This window comes from Canis aureus, chromosome 7 (genome assembly GCF_053574225.1).
Source record: "Canis aureus isolate CA01 chromosome 7, VMU_Caureus_v.1.0, whole genome shotgun sequence".
NCBI classification, from domain to species: domain Eukaryota; kingdom Metazoa; phylum Chordata; class Mammalia; order Carnivora; family Canidae; genus Canis; species Canis aureus.
In genome coordinates this window covers 18,790,570-18,803,280 of record NC_135617.1, presented here as the reverse complement: position 1 = coordinate 18,803,280, position 12,711 = coordinate 18,790,570, and the positions used below count along the sequence as shown (strand labels likewise).

Below are 12,711 nucleotides of genomic sequence, written 5' to 3'. Positions count from 1 at the left end.
AACATCAATATTTATTTATTTTTATTTTTTTTAATAAACATCAATATTTAAAGATAATATTTTAAAGATCAGATGGCTGAACTCACTATATTTTAGATAAAACATCATTGATCAGTGCGGTTAAGCTTCATTCCCAGCTCTGCAAGCCAGGTTTTCTGATTTCCAGATGAATTTTCTTTTTAGATTATTATTGTGACTGCTTCTCTCAACAAATGAAGGGAAATTTTTAGTATTCACAATATTTTATTTGTCAGATAATTACAATATATTCCTTTATGGGAAAACTTATCAACATTACAAATGTTATACCCCCTTTGAATTAATTAAGAAATTGACACAACTTATTTAATTGATTCACAACTAAGGGGATATAAAGAAGATGACAACTAAATACCATCAATTTATCCTTTTTCTTCTCTGGGAACTGCTCATTTAATGAAAATATTTAACTTAAGTTAAAAAGCAAAATAAAACAAAACTAAAGTCTTTTACAGCAGTAAGTTAAATAAGCATGTGCTCTCTTTGAATCCAAGCAGAATGTTTTATTCATTTTATCAGAGTTCTAAGTACCCGCCAATTGTGTTAGGGTAGTACTAGACAATTTCATGGCTATTAGCCAAACTCTGTGCAACTTAATATACACATGGCCTGCTTTATATTTCAAAGGTTTAGTTCAAATAAGGTTGAGGTTTTATTTGGATTAGAAATTTTTGTGTTTTTATTTCTATTAATATTAAGTAGATAATCTTTCCATTTCATATTTTAAATTCTTAGTTTCTTTTAGTATCCCCACATGGTAAGAGAAAGTTAATGTGTATATATAGAACTGTTGAATCACTATGCTGTATACCTGAAATCAATATAACACTGTATGTTAACTAACTGGAATTAAAATAAAAACTTAAAAGCAATAAAAACAACAACAAGAACAACAACAAGTTAATGTGTACCCCTGCAGTATTTCTAGGGGTACTTAAACTACTTAAATTAAACGAACTTTTATCCACTTGGCCTCCAAGGAGTGAGAGCCCCCTGGACCACTAGCCCCAGTAAGCACAAGAGGAAGAGACACCCTTTGTTGCTGCAGAGTTCTTGCTCCATTTCTCCTCCAACACACTGAGAATCTCCCAACCTCTACACAGTTTCCATCCCAGACCTCCTGAAGAAAGGGAGAGGTTTGCAGAGCCTTACCTTGTCATGTACCATCAATAAAGTATACTGTTACCCCCTAAAAAAGAATATCTATAATTAGATTTCACATATAAATAAATTTCACTTAGTATAACACCCTCCAAATTCATCCATGGATGACAGGATTTCTCTCCTTTTTTTTTTTTAAGATTTTATTTATTTATTCATGAGACACACACACACAAACACAGAGAGAGAGAGAAAGAATGAGAGAGAGGAAGAGACACAGGCAGAGGGAGAAGCAGGCTCCATGCAGGGAGCCAGTTGTGGGACTCAATCCTGGGTCTCCGGGATCATATCCCAGGCTGAAGGCGATGCCAAACTTCTGGACCATCAGGGGTGCCCAATTTCTCTTTTTAAAGCTGAGTTATATTCAGCTTATATATATATATGTATTAAATTTGAATATACATGTATAATTATATATATATATATATATATATATATATATATATATAATCACATTTTCTTTATTTACCTGGTAATGGACACTCAGGTTATTTCTATAACTTGGCTATTGTGAGGAGTGCTGCAATTAACATGGGAGTGGAACTATCTCTTTGGGGCAATAGTTTTGTTTCCCTTGGATATTTATCTAGAAGTGGAATTTCTTGATCATATGATAGTTCTATTTTTAATTTCTTGAAGAACTTCCATATTGGTTTCCATAATCCCTGTGCCAGTTTATAATCCCACCAACAGTGTACAAGGGTTTCCTTTTCTCAATAGCCTTACCAACATTTGCTTATCTCTTATTTCTATAATAATAATATAATAATAATAGACTTCTTGGGGCACCTAGGGCATCCAACTCTTGATTTTGGCTCAGGTCATGATTTCAGCGTTGTGAGATAAAGCCCCACGTTAGGCTCCGTGCTCAGCAGAGTCTGCTTAGGAATATCTTTCTCCTTCTCCCTCTACTCCTGCCCCCTCTCAGATAAATCAATACATCTTTATAAACAAATAATAGACTTCTTAATAGCTGTGAATTGATAATTTCCTTGTGGTTTTGATTTGCATTTCCCTGATGATTAGTAATGTGGAGCACCTTTTCATGTACTTATTGGATATTGGTATATTTTTAGAAAATTACCTGGTTAGGCCCTTTGCCATTTTGGAGGGGTTGTTTTTGTTTTTTGCAATGGAGTTGTATGAATCCCTATATCTGTATTTATTCCAGCAATGCTAATACTGACCTATGTATTTTTGGAATCTTATTTTATAAGACTTCAGAAAATGTATTACCTTACTTTAGAAAATCCATTATATAATAACAGTTTAAAGGCCAAGATTTCCTGTTCAATGCCTTCCTATTTTATTTAGTTTAGGGTTTTTGTTGTTGATGTTGTTTGCCCCCTCCCCCCGCCCCATATCTGTTTAGCCATTATTTGCGCCTATTTTAGAGTTGATTACTTTGATTAAATCTGCTTGGTTCTATGTATCAGGAAGATAAAGTATTTGCTATGATTTAAATTAGAAATCTCCTCCAAACCATCATAAATCTGACTCCGTTTCATTTGTATGTTTCCAGCCTACTCAAGGGCAATATGTGAAGCAAGTCGATATCATGCGTGTAATTGACTGATTGCTGTTAATTTGAAATATGTGAATTTGAGAACTGCCTTTATATATATTCATTAACATGCCATCCTTCACTCGAAATGATCAACCTCTTGGCACATCACTAATAAGATATTTGTTTTGTGTTATTTTTTAGTGGTCATGATGAATTTGGGCTGATCCATTCCACACGCCACTGTTTTTTCCTGTGACTAATGGTCTTTAACTGGCATGGCAGGCTTATAGATATAATCCTTTGCTTTAGAGGAAGACACAAAAATGGCAACAAGATTATAACATTCACTGGCTTTATTTACTAGAGCCAGTGAATCATAAATGTATTATAAGACTATTACCTAGACAAAAGTTAGAATTCTAGAATCGCATAGTCAAAAGTTGGGTAACTTTTAACTATGACAAAAATAATTCACATAAACTTTCTTGGCATTCTATATACCATTCAAAATTACAAGAAGTAACTTGTAATTAATGACACCAAATTAAAATGCCAATGAAATAAGGGCTAATGTGGGAAATTAAAAGTGTGTCAAAATGTAACATAGCTTGTAGTGATTATGAAACTATTGTTTCTCAGCTTCAACACTTGTTTCCCTCTTCCACACTCTTTTATTGTAAGCTGGGGCTTCAATTTTCCTTTATCAAGAGAGGCAAACAAGGAAGAAGGTATAGTAGGAAAAGAGGAGAAAGAACTTTCTCTTGTACTTTTGTCTATTGGCTCTCCTAGCATAGGAATATCCCTTTACCCCTGCAGCTGTTCCTTCCAGTCCACTGCTTCCATTGTTGCTCCAAAACCAATTGCAGACAACTCATAGCCAGGTAGAACCTGCTTCCCAAAGGACTAGACACCAAAGTGTGTCTAGGAGCGCCCCCTCCTTCTGGATTCTTTTTTCTTCTTTTATTTATTTATTTTATTTTTTAAAGATTTTATTTATTTATTCATGAGACACACACACACACACACACACACACAGAGAAGAGGGAGAGAGAGCGAGAGGCAGAGACACAGGCAGAGGGAGAAGCAGGTTGCACCTGACGTGGGACTCGATCCCAGGTCCCCAGGATCAGGCCCTGGGCTGAAGGTGGTGCTGAGCCACCTGGGCTGCCCTCTTTTAAAATTTAAATTCAATTTGCCAACATATAGTATAACACTCAGTGCTCACATATTCTGGATTTTAATCTTAAAATCAAAATTTTAATTTTAATTTTGTTTCTCCTTCTGGATAGGTAGCATCTCCTTCCTGCAGTTATTGCTACTTTTCTTTTTTAAAAGATTTTATTTATTTATTCATGAGAGACACAGAGAGAGAGAGAGAGGCAGAAGGAGAAGCAGGCTCCATACAGGGAGCCCGAGGTGGGACTAGACCTCGGGTCTCCAGGATCATGCCCTGGGCTGAAGGCAGCGCTAAACCGCTGAGCCACCCAGGCTGCGCTATTGCTACTTTTTAATTTTAATATTTATTTATTTTCTTTTTTTAACTTCTAAACATCTGCTTATCCAATCTTCTATCATAGAAAATTCTGTTTAAAAAGTTAATAGCAAGTTTCTATCTTCCTGAAACTTCTGGTGGACTATCATAAGAGAAGTTAATTTTCCTGGATATCAGCTAATTTTAACTGAAAAATAAAAAAAGTTTTCATAGTTTAACTTTGAAATATCAATCGACAGTTAACTTTATTGTCTGTTTATACCAATTACTTTCTTCTTTTGTTACAAGGTTTTTAAAAAGAAAAACTTGAGATTTATATAAAATGTGAGAACTTAAATGACTATGCAAATTCTGACATTGTTTTAGTTTTTTATCTGATCTGTGACCTTTGGGGAAATTATCTCCCCTCACCCCCAAATACACAATAAGCTACATACAGAACTACATTTCCCCTAATTTCAGAAGTAGACTAGTCAGATTCCTTTTTCTTTTTTTTTTTTTTTTTAAAGATTTTATTTATTTATTCATGATAGTCACAGAGAGAGAGAGAGAGAGGCAGCGACACAGGCAGAGGGAGAAGCAGGCTCCATGCACCGGGAGCCCGATGTGGGATTCGATCCCGGGTCTCCAGGATCGCGCCCTGGGCCAAAGGCAGGCGCCAAACCGCTGCGCCACCCAGGGATCCCAGATTCCTTTTTCTAAAAAGGTTAATCTCAAGTGCAGACAGACATAGAGATAATTCCAGTTGAATCATCCAATGGCAATGTCTAAGAGAGATGATATATGCATTTCAGCATTTAATATCCAGAGTTACTAGTCCATAGGCCTGATTCTTTCCTTCCTTCTGTCCTGGGAGCTATCAAATACTTGTTGTTTGTTTAAGTAAATAATGACTGATTTCTTAATATCTGCTTAGATATTGCTTTATAGATGTCTACTTCTCCATATACATTTCTCAGCTGACTTCTTTGATTAACTAGACAAAGATTTCTTTTTCTCGATTTTTAAAAACATAAAATTAGACAATCTTATCTGCTGTAATATTTTTATGCATTCACATAATATTTTATGAGCTATTTTTAATATAAACTTTAGGAATATAATTGGCACTCTATAATCGCTTGTGTTGTTTTAATTCTTTTTTTTAAGATTTATTTATTTATAAGAGACACAGACTGAGAGAGAGAGAGAGAGGCAGAGACACAGGCAGAGGGAGGAGCAGGCTCCTCCCAGGGACCCCAGTGTGGGACCTGATCCTGGATCCTGGGATTAGGACCTGAGCCAATGGCAGGCGCCCAACCGCTGAGCCACCCAGGCATCCCCATGTTGTTTTAACTATATTTAGGAAGTTGGCCTTAGATAATATTTTTGAAGTTTATTTAATAATAACAAAATACATAATATGGAGCCAAAATTTATTTATTTTTAAAAGATTTTCTTTGTAAGTAATCTCTACACCCAACATGGGGCTTGAATTTGCAACTTCAAGATTAAGAGGGCATGCTCTAACAACTGAGCCAGCCAAGCACCCCTTCGAATGAAAATTTAAATGATGACTTAAGTTATCCTATATTTTTGACATTCACAGAATTTACTGGTGTCCCACTAACTTTATTTGTTAATACATTTATTCAGCAGATATTATTGAATTTGTCACATATGCTAGGCCCTGTAACATGTATTTAAGGGATGAAGAGCTAAAAAAGAATTCTCTTATCAAGGAGATGCCATTTTATTGGGAGAGATCAATAACTACAGAAGTATAGCATCACTAAGATTGTGATCCTTTAATGTAAATTTGTTGACAACCAGTAGTAACTTTGGACATATGGAAATCAACTGATAAGTAATTGAGAGTATAAATCAATAGAAAGATGAATAATGATTTATATTTTAAATACTACAAGATGGTGAGTAGTCACAACTCAGTTATGAGATATTTATCTCATTTTATTTTATTTTAGTAATTGCTACCAACATTGTTTTATTGAGTCTTTAAAGCATTGAGCAGTAGGTAACTTTCCAATCATAATATCTTGCCAATAATAATATCCCAGTTTAACCCAGTAATCAATGAAACACTTCTCGTTTAAAACCTAGCATGAAAGGCAGAAGTTTATGATGGTTTTTGTTTTCATTGAAAGTTGCTTCCATGTCCTTTTTATTAAACTTTCTAAGTGGGAGTAGAGGCTACCCTCTAATCCAGTAGATCATTCTGATTATCATTTACTGTGTTTAACCTTTAGTAACAAACACTATGTTGTTTTTGTGTGTGTGTGTGTGATTTTTAAATATCAGTTCTAAGCATGTGCTCTGTCTCTCCCATTTCTTTCTCTCATCTTTCTCAATATCTTAATATCTTTATTTCTTGTATATTTGCTTTGCCAAACAAGTGTTGGTTTCACCCAAGGTTAGTTTTCAGCCATAGAGGTGAAAGGATTCTTCTTTGTTTTCATCAGGTAGGAATGAGAATTATTTGCTTATTTTTACCAAAATCCTGGAAAATCTTTTCCCTGGCCTCTTATTGACACAAATAGTTCAAAGCCTATCAAACTGGTAACCAGTCACTGGTAAAGATGGTGAATTTAGTCTACCAAAATGAATTTAGGTTAATCATATAGGGGGAATTAAAAATGGATATCAATCACAATATCTACTATAGACAAATTACATTTTATTTAAATGAAGTCACACACTCAAAATTAGACTAATCATAATTCTTATTTTATGGTACAGTCTCATTATTGATCACCCAGTTGTGATGTATGTGGACGGATAGGTAGGTAGAGACAGAAAGAGATGGAGAGAAAGAAAAGGGAAGAGGAGAGAGAATATTTTTATCCTGAAAAAAATTTTAAAATGTTTTATGAATTTAGAATAATTTAGAACTGAAAAGTTTAGGCTCTAGCTTTGGGACCTAGGGCAATATACTTATGAACTAATAATAGAAGCTAATTCAAGGAGTTCTTATGAGAATTGAATGAGATAATTCACTTAAAACCATAATCCATTATCTCACCACCCAGACTTAATCATTGTGTATTATTCGTGGTCTTCTGGTTTCTCTGCTCCCAAATATATATAGTGAAAACTAAGTTTCCTTTTGGTGTGCTAGATCTCAGAGCACATTCTCAGAAAAAGTGCAAAACTGTAATTAGTGATTTGGGCATATGTGAAAACCTAATGTCCATCTCAGTTCTTGGCGAAAATAGGTTCCCCAAATCTATTTTCTATTGTTGTACACCAATGCCCTCTACCTTTCTCTTTTGCATTTGTTTTCGTGCCCTTCCTGTTTTTCTCCTCTTTCAGTCCTCAGAAGCTCTCTAATTACCTAAGGCCCTGCTTATCCAGATTACTCTACTTGCAATGAAAATGCCCTAATCTTACATTCCTTGACACTATTTATATTAGTCTTGTAGAGAGAAAGAGAATGAGAATGAATATATGTGTGTGTTGGAGCACAGAGCTACATTTCCAAATGTTGGCTAAGGCCCATTTGAAAAGTTACCTTCAAACATTCCTGGTGATGGAGTTAACTGATTTAAACTTGCAGAAAGCTATTTGCTAATATGCATCAAAAATCTTAGTTAATTACTTCAATTGATATTTAAAGAACACCTATTATCAACCAAGAAATGTCCCAAATGTGGTGAAATAGTAGAAACAAAAGTGACAAAACCCTGGCCTTTTCCAAGTGACCTTGCATTGATGAAAAAGAAACAAAAACCAAAGATTAAAAAACCTAATAGTCTGGATGATAATAAGAGCTATAAATAAAAATGAAACAGGACAAAGCAAAGTCGAATATTAGGGTAGTGAATGCCATGTTGCAAATGGTGGTTTAGTAAGGGCATCTCAGATGAGTATCACTTGAGCAAAGACCTGAAAGATAGGAGAGGATGGGCCATATTGCTGTATGGGGAAGAACAATCCAGATAGATAAAATAATGTTTAATAAGCACTTAGGGAAGGAGCATGCTTGACATGTTTGAAGTAAAAAAAGGAGGCTAATGTGGGTGGCAGTGAGTGGACTGGAAGAGAGAGGAAGATCAGAGATGTGAAATAGCCAGATCAACTAGGGCTTTATAAGATGACCCCATGGTAAGGGGATACCTGGGTGGCTCAGTAGTTAAGCATCTGCTCTTGGCTCAGGTTATGATCCTGGAGTCCTAGGATTGAGTCCCGCATCAGGTTCCCTGCAGGGAGCCTGCTTCTCCCTCTATGTCTCTGCCTCTCTCTGTGTGTCTCCCATGAATAAATAAATAAAATATTCTATAAAAAAAAAACATGGTAAGGACTTTTATTCAATGAAATGAATAGTTATTAGTATACTTTGAACAGGACAGGCATGACATAACTTAAATTTTAATCACTTGCTTCTGGTTCTCTTGTGGAAAATGCAAGAGGGGAAGGGTAGAATAATCTTTGTGAGACATGACACTGGTCTAAAATATGATTGCATCTTAAAAAAATAAAAAATAAATAAAATATGATTGCAGTAGCACAAGCATTAAGAATTAGGTGTGTTTTGGACACACTTCACAACAATAGGATATGCTACTACAGTGAATGTACATTTTCAGGGAATATGAGAATCCTAAAATGATTCAAGTTTTTTATGTTGTTCAGCAATTGGAAGAACAGAGGTGCCATAGATCAAAATGATGATAAAATCTGGAGGACAATTTTTGTTAAATCGAGAGGATTCTTTTCTTTTTTGTACATTTTAAGTTTTAAATACTTTTTATGTTTGGAGTCAATATTTAGTTGGACCTCTAACTTTGGAGTTGAGGAGAGATGCCTGGATTAGAGCTTCACAGTTGAGAGTCTTCCATGTATAGTATTTAAAACCATAAGGAGGGTGAAATTACCTAGAGAATAAATCTAGAGAGAGTCTGAAAACTATGATCTTTGAATCAGAAATTCCATTAAAAAAAAAAAAAAGAAATTCCATTTTTGAGGAGTTATCCTAATGTTATAATCACATAAGCAAATGCCACTTCCTCTATGAGGATATCATCACAAGATGTCTGTTTTACTAAAAGAGTTAGAAAAATTATAAACGATTTTTTATGGATTGATTTTTGTAAAGCTATAAAGTTAAATTAAAAACGTTGTTTACAAATAGTACTTAATGACATGCATACATGCAGATACATTAGAGATGCATTACTATTGTCACATTTCTAAGAAGAAATGGGCAAAATATCAGACAGAATTATTGAGTTTTAAACATTACATATTTAACATAGTTTATGTTCTTTTACATTGGGTAATTGCTCTCAATTTCACATTAATATTAAGCCAATTCATGATACATATACTCTCAAAGCTGTTCTCAGAAGGACTTAAATTTTTATCTCATATATATCTCTTTTTTTCCTGAAATACTAATACCTTATTCCATAGGAGACCTCATACATTTTCATTGTATAAACCTCTGAATTTTAAATAATGTTAAGTTATCTTGAAACTGAAACACCTTCAGTATTCACAGGGTTGGGAAATTTTTCAAAGGCCTCAGTCCATTTTTTAAGATACATCAGGGAAGAGTGGGCTTATGTGAGGAAGGGGCTATTGATAACATATAATCTGAAAAAAAAATTAAAAAAAATTAGAAAAACATAATCTGAATATAAAAGTGAAGCACACTATGTATTTGATCTCTTACTTGTGAAAACTTACAAAAGCTAGGCATAAAAATCATCATAGAAGGGACACAGTAAGCTTGGAGAATAGTATTGGGTATTTGGTAACTCTTAATGTTACACATATTAATGTAGATTTGATTTTCTAGTTGAGAGGCCAAATTATGATCACAGATGTAGGGTAGACAATTTTTTTAATGATGAAACCGAGGACTTGAGGTAATTTCTATAAAGAAAATGATCTAACACAGGTACCATATCAATTCTAAAAGAAGTTATCACTTATATCAGTAAGTACCGTACTTTGATACTGTACTTCACTTAGCAAGCTCAGGGGTGTGTTCTATGTATAAATTAACTTGTGAGAGCAACAATAAATGTTTTTTTGTGGATAAAAAAGTGAAGCCTAGGTATTAAGTAACTAATGCTTTATTATCCAGACCTACACATTTGTTCCACACCCTTTTTCTCCCTCACACGCAAATTTGTAGGCTTAGGATCAGGAGTCACTTTGAGATTCAAATTCTATATCTTATAGTTTAGAAAAGTAAGACATTTAAAAAGTTTACAGTTAATTTCTTATTACCTTAAAATAAATGTTGAAGAAAATCTTACTCTACCCACATTCAAATGCTTTCTATAATCTGACAGTTTGGAAAAATGCTTTATAAAATTTTTTACAATATGCGACTTTCTTTGATAACTTTATGTCATTTTCCAAATGTGTTTAGCCTTGCACTCATATTCTAAAGAAGCTGTCGCACAAAGATATACCTAGTATAAATCTAAATAATGAACAAAGAGTCATATGGGCAACTTCACAAAACTTTGTTAAAGCTGCAGGATTTCTCCGCATAATCCCCTTAAATCAGCTCAACTGATCATTGGGCTATTGTTAAATAAGTTATTCTTCAATTAAAATATATTAAGTAATCACTTTAATGAAACAATTGATAATACATGGTAATGTAATAAGTAGTAAAAATCTATAAGCATGATCAATGTTTCACTCTTTAGTATTTTTATTTTTTCTGCTAATAGTTTATCAGAAAAATAACAAAATGGATTGATTTAATTTGTAAGTACTTATTCTTCTATAACACTTGAAGTGCTAACTTATATCAACATGCTCACAAGACCAATAAATAAAAGAACTGTAGTAAGACTCTAGAATATGCCAACTTCTGTCATAAATAACAAGGCAGGATAAAGAACTGAGCAGGTAAATGGACAACAGAGCAAACCATCTTCATAGACCTTGTGTTCACCACATCAATTCCCCCCTCCGTACTCTGATCCATTGAACTTAAAATTAGCAAGTGGAGTATTGAAGAAACTTCCCAGGCAAACGTTGGTATAAAAACATCAAATTGTATACTTTAATTAGACTATAATTTTTCTTTGAGGGGGAATACTGTCATCTTTGCCAAAGAAGGAAGCATTTTTATGCCAAAGTTAATATGACAGTCCTGAAATTTGAACTTATCCATTTAGTGGAAAGCTTGCAGGAAGTGACAGACTTAAACATCTTGCTGCTTAACATTGATATGTCTATAATATTTGGGCAAAATTCTCATTATTTCTTTTATGAATTTGAAAAAGCACTTATTTATTTTTATGTTTTGGAAGTTGAAATGTGTTCCTGAATGTGAGAAATCCCTTTTACTTCACCATATGCCATCTTGTCTTTTTGACACTCCAAGCCTGGAAATATCTCAAATGTGCAGACTTCTGATTTCCAAATTATCTACTGCCAAGAAGGGAAGTGGGTATCTGAAACTCAGCCACAGACCTTGGCAAATTTCAAATTCAGAATAAAACTTTACTTTAAAATTGTGCTCAAAAGTTGAAAGGGATTTTTTATGTCTAATTTGTGTTCTATTCCTATTGCAGGATTGAGTGAAAATTATTATATCCCAGTTTAAAAGGCTTCTTTTTCCTCCTTGGGCAGTTTTGAAGGATTATGAAGTTGATTAAAGTTTCTATTCTTTTGCATTTAAATTTGACAGTGTAAAGAGTGACAAATTCCTGCTGAGTAGAAATAATGCTGAAGAAAGCACATCATTTGGCATTTTTTAACAGTGGACATCAGATTTTGAAAGATATCTGAGCAAATGTCTATTCTATGGAGAGTAGCTTGTCTGGAAGTACAATGAAATATCTATGTTTTTGTTTGGTACACCTCTAAACTGAAAAGTAAATTGTGATTTTGCCATGCCATTTATTAAATTCTTGTTGTTGCTGGAAAAGTGCTCTAATTAAAATCCAAAGAAATTAAGTCACTTCAAATACTTCTCTACTAGCAAATGTAGTTTTTAATCAGTTATAAATAATATTGTACCTCAGAATCAGGGAGTTTATTATAGTTGAATGGAGGCAATGAGTTATTTAGATTGAAGATAGGAAAAAAAAAAGTTTAGATAGCACCATTCATTCCGATGATTAAGTATTATGTATTATGAATTTTTTAACTTAAAAAGTTAGAAAAAAAAAACCCTTTGAATTCTAGCAATGACAGACCATGATAATCTAAATTCCTCTTGATACAATAACATAAAACATGAAGCTGAGCTTACCAAAAAGAAAGAGAAGTCTCCATGTGTCAAAAAATGGACTGAGAATTCATAGTTCCTTGGAGTGTGAAAGGGTGCTTGTCTCAGCAATTTGGCGATTGGAAAGAAATTCCCACAGGGACTCAGGGAGTGATGCCTTTATACACAATGATGTGGCAGCTGGAATTGAGACTTCATATGTGAAGCTTCACCCTGAAAGAATTACTATTTCAGTAGAAATGCAGAAAAGGCAAAATATGTCTTTAAGCCCCAAACAGTAATAAGTATTCATGTATGTCTCTGCGTAATTAC

The 12,711-nt window shown here is 33.9% G+C and overlaps 2 long non-coding RNA genes across 5 annotated transcripts in view; one reads left to right on the top strand and one right to left on the bottom strand.

Annotated features, from left to right (window-relative positions):
* The window catches only part of LOC144317109 (uncharacterized), a 141,622-nt gene that overhangs the window by 2,400 nt on the left and 126,511 nt on the right, over positions 1-12,711 (top strand). The window lies entirely within an intron of this gene.
* LOC144317108 (uncharacterized) overlaps positions 1-12,711 on the bottom strand; it is a 47,534-nt gene that overhangs the window by 32,198 nt on the left and 2,625 nt on the right. For 3 of the 4 annotated variants that reach the window (XR_013382989.1, XR_013382987.1, XR_013382990.1), the window contains 2 exons: positions 12,424-12,612; positions 1,192-1,228 (listed from right to left, as the gene is read on the bottom strand). This is a non-coding gene — a long non-coding RNA (uncharacterized LOC144317108). The remainder of the gene's footprint in view (positions 1-1,191; positions 1,229-12,423; positions 12,613-12,711) is intronic. The other variant, XR_013382988.1, reaches the window with a different exon arrangement.